General features: G+C 42.3%; 1 pseudogene across 1 annotated transcript; it reads right to left on the bottom strand.

Moving 5' to 3' along the window:
- Nucleotides 1-1,254: 1,254 nt before the first annotated feature.
- LOC311580711 (elongation factor 1-alpha 1-like) lies at nucleotides 1,255-11,665 on the bottom strand (annotated as a pseudogene). Its single transcript, XR_014783542.1, has 5 exons — nucleotides 11,573-11,665; nucleotides 2,941-3,072; nucleotides 2,655-2,834; nucleotides 2,096-2,559; nucleotides 1,255-2,014 (listed from the first exon to the last, which is right to left on the bottom strand). The product of XR_014783542.1 is annotated as an elongation factor 1-alpha 1-like (transcript).
- Between the last annotated feature and the right edge of the window lie 654 nt (nucleotides 11,666-12,319).

Raw genomic sequence — 12,319 nt, 5'->3', positions numbered from 1 at the left:
TCTTTTGTGTATGTTTGAGTTTTATTGTACATGCAGTTTCTTTCTTGTTGAGTTCTTGGTCTGGTCTAGGTACTAGCCATCTGTCAGATGTACAATTGGTCACGTTTCCCCCCCCCCCCATTCCATAGACTGCATCTTTGTTTGATTGATGGTGTCCTTTGCTGTACAAAAGCTTTTAGTTTTATGTGGTCCCATTGGTCAGAACATTCTTCCCCATGCCTATAAGTTCAAACCTATTCTCTGCTTCCTCCACTATTAGATTTAGGGCATTCGGTCTTATGTTGAGGTCCATGATCCATTTGCGGTTAAGTTTTGTGCAGTATGATAGAAATGGATCTATTTCCATTCTTCTGCATGCAGCTATCCAGTTTGACCGGCACCATTATTTTTTTTTTTTAAGATATTGAAGTGTAGATTTTTGGCCTTTAAAAAAAAAACAAGTATTTTCAGGTGTGTGGACTTACTTTTGGGTTCTCTGTTTTGTTCCGTTGCTCAGTGTGCCAGTGTTTATGCCAACATCGTGCTTTTACTTATGACTGTCATTCTATAGCCCAGCCAGAATCAGGAAGGGTGATGTCCCCAGAAGTTCTTTATTATTCATGATTGTTTTAGACATTCTGAGTTTTCGGTGCTTCAATATGAAGCTTAAGATTATTCCTTCCATTTCTGTGGGGACCTATATTGGGACACTGATGGAGATGGTGTCGACTCTTCAAATTGTTTTTGGTAGGATGCCGTTTTCACAATATTAATCTACCAGTCCATGAGCATGGGAGGTCTTTCCCTCCTCAGGTATCTTCTTAATTATTTCTTCAGTGTCATACAGTTTTTATTATACAAGCCTTTCACTTTCTTAGATTTATTCTGAAATGTGTTTTGAAGATACTATGGATGGTTTTGTTTTCCTTGTTTCTTTCTCTCCCTGTGTATTTTTTGTTTTGTTTTGTTTTTTGTTTTTTTCTCATCAAACTAGTTTTAATGGGTCTCAAAATTCTGTAACAGATTTTTGGTCAAGTTGTTTCCATTAAAAAGTACTTACTTTGAAAACTAATAACTTAAATCTCTCTCTCTCTCTCTCTCTCTCTCTCTCTCTCTCTCTCTCACACACACACACACACACACACACACACACACACACATACACACACACACACACACACATACACACACACACACACACACACACACACACACATACACACACACACACACACACACACACACACACACACAATGGTCCACAAAACATTCTCCTTTCCTTCTGAAGGTTTTACGATGCATTGTTATCATTAACCAGTCTTTTACTATTAAACTTAAATGGCCAATTGAGACAAACAGTTCTGAGACCGTTCTTCCACCACTGATTAAGACTGGGGTGGCAGGTGTTAGGGATAATATTCATTTAGCCTTCTGAGCTTTCTGGGCAGACTTGGTGACTTTGCCAGCTCCAGCAGCCTTCTTGTCCACAGCTTTGATGACACCCACAGCAACTGTCTGCCTCATGTCACGAACAGCAAAATGACCCAGTGGGGGATAGTCAGAGAAGCTCTCAACAACATGGGCTTTCCAGGGACCACATCAACAATGGCTGGGTCACCAGACTTCAAGAATTGAGGGCCAGCTTCCAGCTTCTTGCCAAAATGACGATCAATCTTTTCTTTATGCTCAGCAAACTTGCATGCTATGTGAGCGGTGTGGCAATCCAGTACAGGGGCATAGCCAGCACTAATTTGGCCTAGATGGTTCAGGATAATCACCTGAGCAGTGAAGCCAGCTGCTTCCATTGGTGGGTCATTTTTGCTGTCACCAGCAACGTTGCCACATCTAACATCTTTGACAGACACGTTCTTTACATCAAGGCCCACATTGTCCTCAGGAAGAGCTTCACTCAGTGCTTCATGGTGCATCTCAACAGACTTGACTTCTGTTGTGACATTGACTGGAGCAAAGGTAACCACCATGCCAGGCTTAAGAACACCAGTCTCTACTCAGCCCACAGGGACAGTGACAATGCCTAAGATATTACAATATATTAGTGAAGAAAATTGGACACACCTCAAAGCAGCTCAGTCCAGTACCCTAATGTTCTATTTACCATCAATGTTATGGACATCCTGGAGGGGCAGTCAGAGGGAGGGACGGTTGCAGGGCCTTGTCAGTTGGATGAGCTGGTGGCAGGATACAATCCAAAGCTTCCAGCACTGTGGTGCCACTGGTGGTGCCATCTTTATGGGTGACTTTCCATCCCTTGAACCAAGGCATATTGGTACTTGGCTGCAGCATGTTGTCACCATTCCAACCAGAAGTTGGCACAAATGCTATTGTGTCAAGGTTGTAGCCAATTTTCTTAATGTAGGTGCTGATTTCCTTAACGATTTCCTCGTATCTCTTCTGGCTGTAGGGTGGCTCAGTGGAATCCATTTTGTTGACACCAACAATTCAGCTGTTTCACACCCAGGGTGTGAGCCAGAGGGTATGCTCACGGGTCTGCCCATTCTTGGAGATACCAGCTTCAAATTCACCAACATCAGCAGCAACGATCAAGACAGCACAGTCAGCCTATGAGAAATAAGGGAACCATACTATGTTAATTAAAGGTAAAGCACTCTCACTAGAATATCCCAAAAGTTAGGAGTTGGTAAATTTTTACATACCTGAGATGTGCCTGTAATCATGATTTTGATGACATCTCTGTGTCCTAGGGTACCAATAATAGTCACATAGTATTTGCTGGTCTCAAATTTCCACAGGAAGATATCAATAGTGGTACCATGCTCACACTCAGCCTTCAGTTTGTCCAAAACTCAGGCATACTTAAAGAAGCCTTTTCCCATCTGCAAATAACTTATGATTAGTACACTCAAGCCTTTAGTTCTTAAGAAACATACTCTGCTTACAAGAATTTTCATCCTTCCAGGCTTCCCTTTGTATTATACTTGCCTCCTTTTCAAACTTTTCCATGGTTTGCTTGTCGATTCCACCACATTTGTAGATCAGGTGGCTGGTTGTGGTGGACTTGCCGGAATCTACATGTCCAACAACGACGATGTTGATGTGAGTCTTTTCCTTTCCCTTTTTGGTTTTGAATTAGCCGTGGCTTTCACAACACCTGCATTCTGGTGGCAAACCTGTTGCGAAAATGCTCCTTGTGCATTTGTTGATGGAGTACTGATTTTTGTGTGTTGCTTTTGTACCCTGTTATTTTGCTGAGGGTATTCATTAGCTATACAGGTTTCTTGGTAGAGTCTTTAGGTATAAAATCACATCATCTGCACACAGATACTTTGGCTTCTTCTTTTTCTATTTGTAACCCATTGATCTCCTTCAACCGTCTTGTTGCTCTATCTCAGACTTCAAGACCTATATTGAACAGGGTTAGAGAGTGCAGACATCCTCATCTTGTTCATGACTTAGTGGAAATGCTTCGAGTCTCTCTGGGTTTAGAATGATGTTTGCTGCAAGTTTGTTGCAAATTGCCTTTATTACACAGACATATGGCCCTATTATGCCTTATCTTGTCAGGACTTTGATCCTGAAGGGATGTTGGATTTTGTCAAAAGTCTTTCCTGTATCTAATGAGATGATCGTGTGATTTCTGCCCTGAGTCTATGCGGTGGATTATGTATTTTGAACCAATCTTGTGTGGATTATGTATTTTGAACCAATCTTGTTTCTCTGCGATGAAGCTGATTTCATTTCGGTGGACAATCTTGTTGACGAGTCATGAAATTTAGTTTCCCAGTCCTCCCTCACCCCCAGAATATTTGTATATTTGTTGCTCAGAGAATCTGAGGTTTTTTTTTTTTGTTGTTGTTGTTGAGTCTTGATCTGGTTTTGGTATTAGGATAATACTGGCTTTGTAAAAATAATTTGGGAATATTCCTTCAGTCTCAATTTTATGAAACAATTTTGAGGAATATTGTGTTAGTTCTAGTAGAAGACCTGGTAGAATTCTCCATTGAATTCATCTGGTCCTAGACTGTTTAAGTTTAGAAATATTTATTTACTACTTCTATTTAATTGGGTGGTATGGCCCTGTTTAAATTATTTACTTCATCTTGACTTTACTTTGGTAGGTTATAGATATTAGATAGTCATCCATTTTTTCTATATTTTTCAGTTTGGTAGAATATAGATTTTTTTAAACATGACCTTACAATTCTTTAAATTTCCTCAGTGTCTCCCCTTTCATCTCTAATTTTATTAATTTACATCCTCTTTCTTTTGGGTAATTTGGCTAAATGTTTGTCAATCTTGCTAATTTTTATCAAAGAACAAACTACTTTATTGATTTTTGCATTTTTTTTGTTTTTATTTAATTGATTTCATTCCTTAGTTTGGCTATTTGAGTCTATTCACTCTGGGTGTTGTTTGTTCTTGCTTTCTTAAGGCTTTCAGCTAGGTGGGTGTGGGTCATAGGAAAGGGGGAGGCTGATAATGTGAGATTTTAGCTGTTTGGATGTTTATGCCTTCTGGCAACTTTAAAAATAATCTCAGACTAAATACAAAGCAGAAATACTTGATTTTGCTTTTGCTTTTGGTTTTTTGTTTGTTTGTTTGTTTGTTTCTCTGTATAGACCTGGCTGCCCTAGAACTACCTCTGTAGATCAGGCTGGCCTCAGACTCAGAGTGATCCACCTGCCTCTGCCTCCCGAGTGCTGGGATTAAAGGTATGTGCCACCACTGCCTGGCTGAAATACTTGATTTTTAAACAAAGGGCTGAAGAACTATATAATGTGTGTTCAAAGAAAGATATAGAGTTACTCTGGCCACCACTCAGTCACAGACTGGAACACCTAACGATAATGAGGTCTCCCTTAGAACTCATGTCCACACATACCTGAGTGGACATACCCCTCCGAACACTGGAGGGGCTGAGGTAGGAGGATCATATGGAGCCTGCCTAGGCTATGTGATGAGTTTCAGGCCAGCCTGCTCCACAGAGTTAAATGCTACTTCAAAAGAACAAAATGATGTTTTCAGTTACTTCTCCACTTTCCACGCAATAGGTATGTTTTACTCCTTTTAAGTTGGGTATGTGTAAATCTGCATTAAGCTAAGGATTCGGTAGAAAAATCATCACAACGCTCCATCTACTTTGACTTGACAAGAAATCCCCCACTTCTTGTCTGAAGAAGTCAGATGGATTAGCATGTCATGTGCAGTGCTTTCTGACATTAAACTGTAGTGCTCAGCCTTCACTGCCAGACTGACTTGATTAGAATCTCAGATATGGCGGAAGATGATGCTCCAACCTTATAGAGAGTTTTGGGTGACTGTTCAGGCAGCAAACTGTCTCTGTCATCTTCTCATTGGGGAAGCTGCACTCCCTGTATACTCAGGTAATTAATTTTATTCCTTCTTAAGTCTCTGATGGGGTTGAAGACCAGATAGTTTAGTTTACATTAAGCTTAGTTGTTTAGGGGTCAAGATGTTTTTAGGTCTAGATAGATGTTTTAAGTTGATAATGATGAGATATGATAGATATTGACTTATGGTCAGAACTCTAGACTCACCAAGATAGGAAAGATGGTTTCTTCAAGGCTGCCAAATACAAATAGCCTAATCACTGTGAATGTAACATATATATATATAAAATTCCTGATTGTTTTGTGGTTCTTCTTGCTGTAGGTAGTTTATTGTATATATGTGTAATAATATAAATGTATATGTAAAAATCAGTTAATTAAAAAAAAGAATCTAAGATATACACCTCTGGGCAGATTATCAGAAAGGCTCAACTGTGAAGAGGTAGGACCACCCCATGGATATGAGCCCCATGTCAAATAAAAAAAAATGTAGAGAACGCCAGATGAGTGTCTGCGTTCACCCCTCTCTGGTCTGCAATTCTCCACTACGTGAGCAGGCAGCTCCATGCCCCTGCCATGACAGCTGAGCAGACGCCCCTGCTGACGTGACTTCCCTACCCAGGGGGCCACAGCTCTCTAAACCACAAGCCCAAAGAAACAATTCTTCCCACTGTGTGAAGCATCCTGCCACAGGGAGAAAGTGACACACAGTGGGTTTAGAGGGAAAGAAGTAAACTGTTCTTACATTTACAAACGTGAGTGCTTGTCTAGGAATAAGACGTGAGCATTTCTGTTAGAGTTCAGGATACAGATGGATTTACGATATAGTATAGAGTTGAATACATGGACGTTGAGGGAAAACAGTAGATCGTGTGTGTTATTGCTATAAGTCCAACTACATACACTGTCGAATTAGAAAGGGAGCAGCTGACTGTAGGCAAGAACTAGAGAAAGCTTCACTGAGGAGGTGAAGGAAGCCTTCAAATAGGAGTGTGATCTATGTCACTAACAGATGCCACATGGCCCAGGGGAAAAGCACGACATCCACAAGGACACCAAGAAATACCTTTCATCGTTAATTAACCCACGCAACAATGGTTTAATAAACAGCTTACCCGGGGCTCAATGCCAGTTACTGCTGAGATGAGCTGAAGGATGAAATCACGCTCCCTACCTTCAGGGTCCTGGCTTAGGATGGAGTTCAGTCTGGTAACCCAGTACCTATTGTGCAATGAGCTTTTATCGAGTATGTGCTAGACTAAGGTTCACCATCCTTTCACAATGCAAGACCTGTTTATTAGCATCTTCTATCTAGCTAATCTATACTCTTTCATAAGTCATAAGACTGTTTTCTCTGGCTGCTCCCACGGGTCTGAGCCATGGGCAACCGGCTACCAGAATCCTAGCCAAGACACATGGATGGATGAGTGACCTGTAGACCAGCCAACTGAGGGCGAGTCAAAGGGTGATCTTGGCTCAAAGCTTTCATCTGGGCCTTGGGACACTAAGTCCAGTGGGGACAAAGAGGGACAGTGACCTGACTAGCCTTTGGCAACTGGAGCGAAGCAAAGGCAAATGGAATCACATGCCTCTCTCCGCAATTTCAATTTTGTGTCTATTATTCAATGTCCATTCCGCTTCTGCGGCAGCTCACCCTTTGCCTAGCTGTCTACTTTTTTGTGTTGATTTCTTTCTTTCTCTTTTTCCTTCTTTCTTTCTTCTTTTCTTTCTTTTTTTGGAAGAACATGCTTTAAAAAAAAAAAAAAGAAGATTCATCTATTTCTTTATTATATACACAGTGTTCTGCCCGCATGTACACCTGCAGGCCAGAAGAGAGCATCAAATCACACTATAGATGGTTGTGAGCCACCATGTGGTTGCTGGGAATTGAAGTCAGGACCTCCGGAAGAGCAGGCAGTGCTCTTAATCACTGAGCCATCTCTCCAGCCCTCGTGTTGATTTCTTGATCTATCTCCCAGCACTATATATGGAGCAGCATTGGGAACAGAAGTATACGCTTCACAGTTCTGGAAGCTGGAAGATCAAGATCAAGTTGCAGGACCCTTCTGAGGGTTGCTTTCATTTCAAGATGGTGCTTTAGAATGCATCCTTCTGAAGGGAGCAGTGCAGTGACCTCGCTCAGCAGGGTGAGGAGGAGGAGCAAGAGGGCCTCTCTTTCTTTGTCACACAATTTCACAATCCAATCATGAACTTGAGCCCTGTGGCCTCTCTGCCTTTCCAAAGATCCCACCTTCAAGCTCTGTTGCGCTGGGGGACCTCTTCTCTGCGCATGGATTTGAACATGCGTTTAGGTCACAGCAGGCACCAAGTATTTCCTACCAGTTGGACACAAAATTGTACTTAAGAGTGTGGACTCAGATTACTAGCACGACTTTGAGCAAGGCATACATATCTGGGTCTCAGTTTCAAGACTAAAACGAGAGTAAGTTTAGAACTTAAATCACTGAGTTGTCATGAAATGATAAAAGAAAGCCAGTGGCCATTATAGTAGTAATCAATAAAGGAGGCTGAGTGAAGTGATCCCAGGGAGGGAAGGTTACTGGAGTTCAAGACACAGTTAAAAAGTGTGGGGTGGGTCTCTGTGCTCATGCTAATGAAGGCTAAGGGTTTAGGAGGAGGGAAAGTAGGCCCACAGATATGTCCTACTAGACCAGAAAGAATCTTCGTGCAGTTAATTCACTGAGTGTCCAATTTCCACTAGCAGACAGTTTCCACTTCAACTTGTTAGAACCAGTTGGCTGAAGCACAACCTGACCTTTCATTATTTGCTATTCAAGTGCCATCTTAAAGAGGAAGTCCCCTTTTCAGAGGAAGAGATTATTTCATACCTGCCTGGTACCTAGCCCACTGCTACCTGACGTACCCCAACAGATAATAGCTTTTATTACTTGTTTCTAAGTATTCCTGGACCTGGGCTCTCACACCATCTCAGGGATTTCACTCCTCTATTCCACTCCCTCTCCCTCTCCCTCTCCCTCTCTCTCTCTCTCTCTCTCTCTCCCCCCTTCTCCCTTGCCTCTCCCTCTCTTCTTCCCTCCCTCCCTCCCTATGTAATTCTTCACAACATTCTAGAACTTCCATGATACAAAGTCTTCTCTTTGATTAAGTAAAGGCAGAGATGGAACATAGATTTATAATTATTGTGAAAAAAGTCAGCCAGCCGTCTAAAATATAAAATTAAAGCTGTACCAACATCCCCCACCATACAGCATCAAAATCTCAAGTTTGGGGAGGGAGGGAGGGAGGGAGGGAGGGAGGGAGGGAGGGAGAGAGAGAGAGAGAGAGAGAGAGAGAGAGAGAGAGAGAGAGAATATAAATAGTGAAACTGTAAGCATGTTTCTGTGGTCCTGGATGTGGCTTTGATATAAGAATTAAAAGTGTTTGCATACATGGCAACATGCCAGGTGGCAGGACCTTTACCAGGGAGGGCTTATTAGAGGTGGATACCCCATTGCAGAGGTTACTCTCAGAGAAGATTAATGCTGGTCTCGTGTATTGAGTTCTCAGCAATGCAAGCCCTCATAAAAATGCCCAGCCCAGTCCTTCCCTGCTCTCTGGCACACTGTCTTACTATGCTGTCTTTCCCTCCCACATGACCTGCGCAGCAGCCCTGATCCCATGCTGTAAGCCAGCCCAGCAGCATCACTAAAAGCCAAACAAACATAGCTATCTGATCCTGGGCTTGCAGTCTCTAGAAATGTGAGCTAAATAAACTCCTTTTCTTCATAAAGTATCCAGATTTTGTTATAGGAACAGAAAATAAACTATTATACACTCAATAAGAAATCATGAGAGAAACTCCTTAATAAATGCAGTGTATGTTGCAATCACTAAGTAGAGAACTGCCTCCTCAGCTCTAATCCAAAATTCAGGATCCACAGACAAAAAGATCAGTAAGTTTGAGGCTACAAAAGAGTCAAACATTCCTACAAGGCAAACATCACCCATTAACAAAGGTAACCCAGAGCCCTCTGCCTAGGGTTGCCGCTGCCCACAGTGGGCTAGGCCCTCTTTTGTTAATTAGCAATCACGAAAAAATGCACCATGTGTGCAGATAGAAACAATTCTTCAACTGGAGAATATTAAAATATTGTCACTCTCACTAAAAATGAATCCAGATTACAGTGATACTGGGCCTGTTTTCCACTTATCAGAATAGCAGTCAAAAGTCTGATGCTCGTGCACTAATGAGGTATTTCCATATTGCTAATGGGAATATAATAGACATAAACTTGGTGAAGAATTATTACCAAAATCCTAACTGCCCATATCTTTTCATGCGGCAAATTCTACATCTAGAAATCTATTCTATTACATTGATACATTTCCAAAATGATGCAGACATAAGATTGTTCATTTGCTTATAAATGAAAAAACAAAACAAAACAGTAGGCACTAGCATGACCTTCACCAGTAGAAGTTAAATCAACAGGACACATCTATGCTTTGTGTGGCTTTTTGTCTCTGTGTCATCTTTTGACAGTTCCTGCTTCAGCGTGTGTTTTCTTCATTACTGTATCTCTTGCAGTATATTTGGAGCACTACACACTGTGTCCATATCAAAAGCCAAATTAGTTGATAAATGTGTTTCTGATGTGTCTACCCACAAGCCATTCCTTTTGTCTGTTTTCTATGAGCCTGCCTACTTCTTGAGACACACACACACACACACACACACACACACACACACACACACACACACACACACACAAATTAGGCTGTGCTGGTTGGTTTTTGTCCACTTGACACAAACTAGAGACATTGGGGAGGATGGGAACCTCAAACGAGGACTTGCTTCTATCAGACCGGCCTGTGTGCGGGTCTGTGCTGCATTTTCTTGGTTGCTGATTGTTGAAGGAGGGTCTAGCTCTCTATGGGCAGGAGCGCCCTGGACAGGTGGTCTTGGCTTATGTAAGAAAGCATGCTGAACACGAGCCTGGAAGGAGCCAGGCGGCAGGTTTCCTCCATGGTCTGCTTCAGTTTCTGACCCCAGATACCCGGCTTACGTTCCTGTCCTGGCTTCCCTCAGTGATGGGGATGGACGGTGACGTGGAAGTGTAAGTCAAATAAACCCCATGCTGCTTTGGCTCATAATGTTTATCACAGCAATAGAAGCAAACTAGGGCACAGGGCAATCAATAAACCCACAGTGACCTCTGAGGATTCAAATGAAGGACAGAGTTGCATGCCTCTCACCATTTAAGAAAGAAAGAAAGAGAGAGAGAGAGAGAGAGAGAGAGAGAGAGAGAGAGAGAAAGAAAGAAAGAAAACACTAGAAAGGATCAGGGTCAATGAAACAAGCATGTCAAAAGCTGAGGGAGCCTGAAAGTTAGATGCGCACACCACTTAGCTGAGGAGTGAACGCACAACGTGGCTATTGAAGGAACTTAAACCTTGTCCTGCAGCAGACGCGTGAATGAATAAAGCAAATAGTTTCTGTATAATGTGGAGAAACTTCTAGTCCTCAAGCCAGCCACAAGAGTCCTGAAAGTCAATGCTCAGACTAGCATAAGGCTTTAACTGTTGCCACCTGTAGGAAACTGAGAGAGGTAAGGATTCGGCCGAAGAGACGGTGCATCATAAGGTTGAAGAAGGTACAGGGTGAAATAGCGCCCACTCAGGTGTGGAAGCTGCAGGAAACTACCTAAGGGGACTGCACTAAATGTTCTGGTCTTCATGTAGACAAACCAGTGTCAAATTGGAAGATGAGCCCTTTCTTAACTACTGAGAAGTCAGTGCCTAACTTTGAAGAGTTAAAGAACATGTTGGCTTTCTTGTTGACAGCTAGCATCATTGGTGACTTAAAGCTGATGCCAAGGCTCATTCAGAAAATCCTAGAGCTATGTGAATCGTCCTAAATCTACTCTGCCAACACCTCATTAGCAAGACAACAGAGTTTGGATGTCAACACATGTGTTCACAACGTGACTCACAGGGTATTTTAAGCCTACTGCTGAGTCATATTCATTTTTTAAGAAGTTATTACTGCTCATTGATCGTACACATGCCCAGCCATGATGTGGGATACAGCTGTACCGTGAAGTCAGTGCTGTTTTCATATCTGCGAACAAACATCCGTCCTGCAGCATGTGGAACAGGCAGTGATCTTGCTACTGCTGCCATTGACGCTGATCCACCAAGTCACTCTGGAGGAAGCAAACTGCAAAGCTCCAGGAGAGGGTTCCCGGTGCTGAATGCCAGTGAGAATATGAGCTAGGGCAGAAATGAACATTAATTCCAACCTCAATGAGAATGTGGAAGAAGGTGATTTCAGCCTTTGAGCACTTGAAGAAACAGCAGGAACAGTATAAGAACAGGAAGTAGACGTGGAGCATGGCGACACGACAGAACGGAGGTCATCTCACATTAAACATTTAGGAAGGATGACATTGCTTCCTGCAGAGGAGCCAATTCTAGATAGGAAGTCTGTTTGTCATAGCGATGCATCTTTGAAAGAGTGTTGAAATGGCATCTATTTTGGCTTAACATATTACATAATTTTCGTGGATAAAACAATGATGGGGGAGAAGGTACTGTTAAATAAAACTATTTAAATGTGGCTAAGCCACAAGAGACACGGAGTCTATTGTGAAAGAAGGAAGCAGCTGGTGTCACATGAACTTGTCACAGCCCTCGAAACCTTCAGCCACCACACTGCTCAGTCAGCAGCCACAGGCATAGAGACAAGACCCTTCACCAACAGAGGCATAAGTAACTCGCTGAGAGCTCAGATGATCACTAACATTTTTAGCAATAAAGTATTGTAAATAAACTATGGACATTGTTAGGCATGCTATTCCTACATATCTAATATACAGCAATGTTGTGTAAACACGATGAGTCATCTACATTAGGCAGCTCAAAACCTTCTGTACCTTCAGTTCTAGGGGGTCAGACACCCTCTTCTGGATCCTATGGGCACACGCACACAGACACACTAAAAAATAAGTCTTCCTGGGCTGGAGAGATGGCTCAGTGGTTAAGAGTGC

This window comes from Acomys minous (assembly GCF_964271855.1).
Source record: "Acomys minous genome assembly, chromosome: 13".
NCBI lineage: Eukaryota > Metazoa > Chordata > Mammalia > Rodentia > Muridae > Acomys > Acomys minous.
This window is presented reverse-complemented; position numbering and strand designations above follow the sequence as displayed.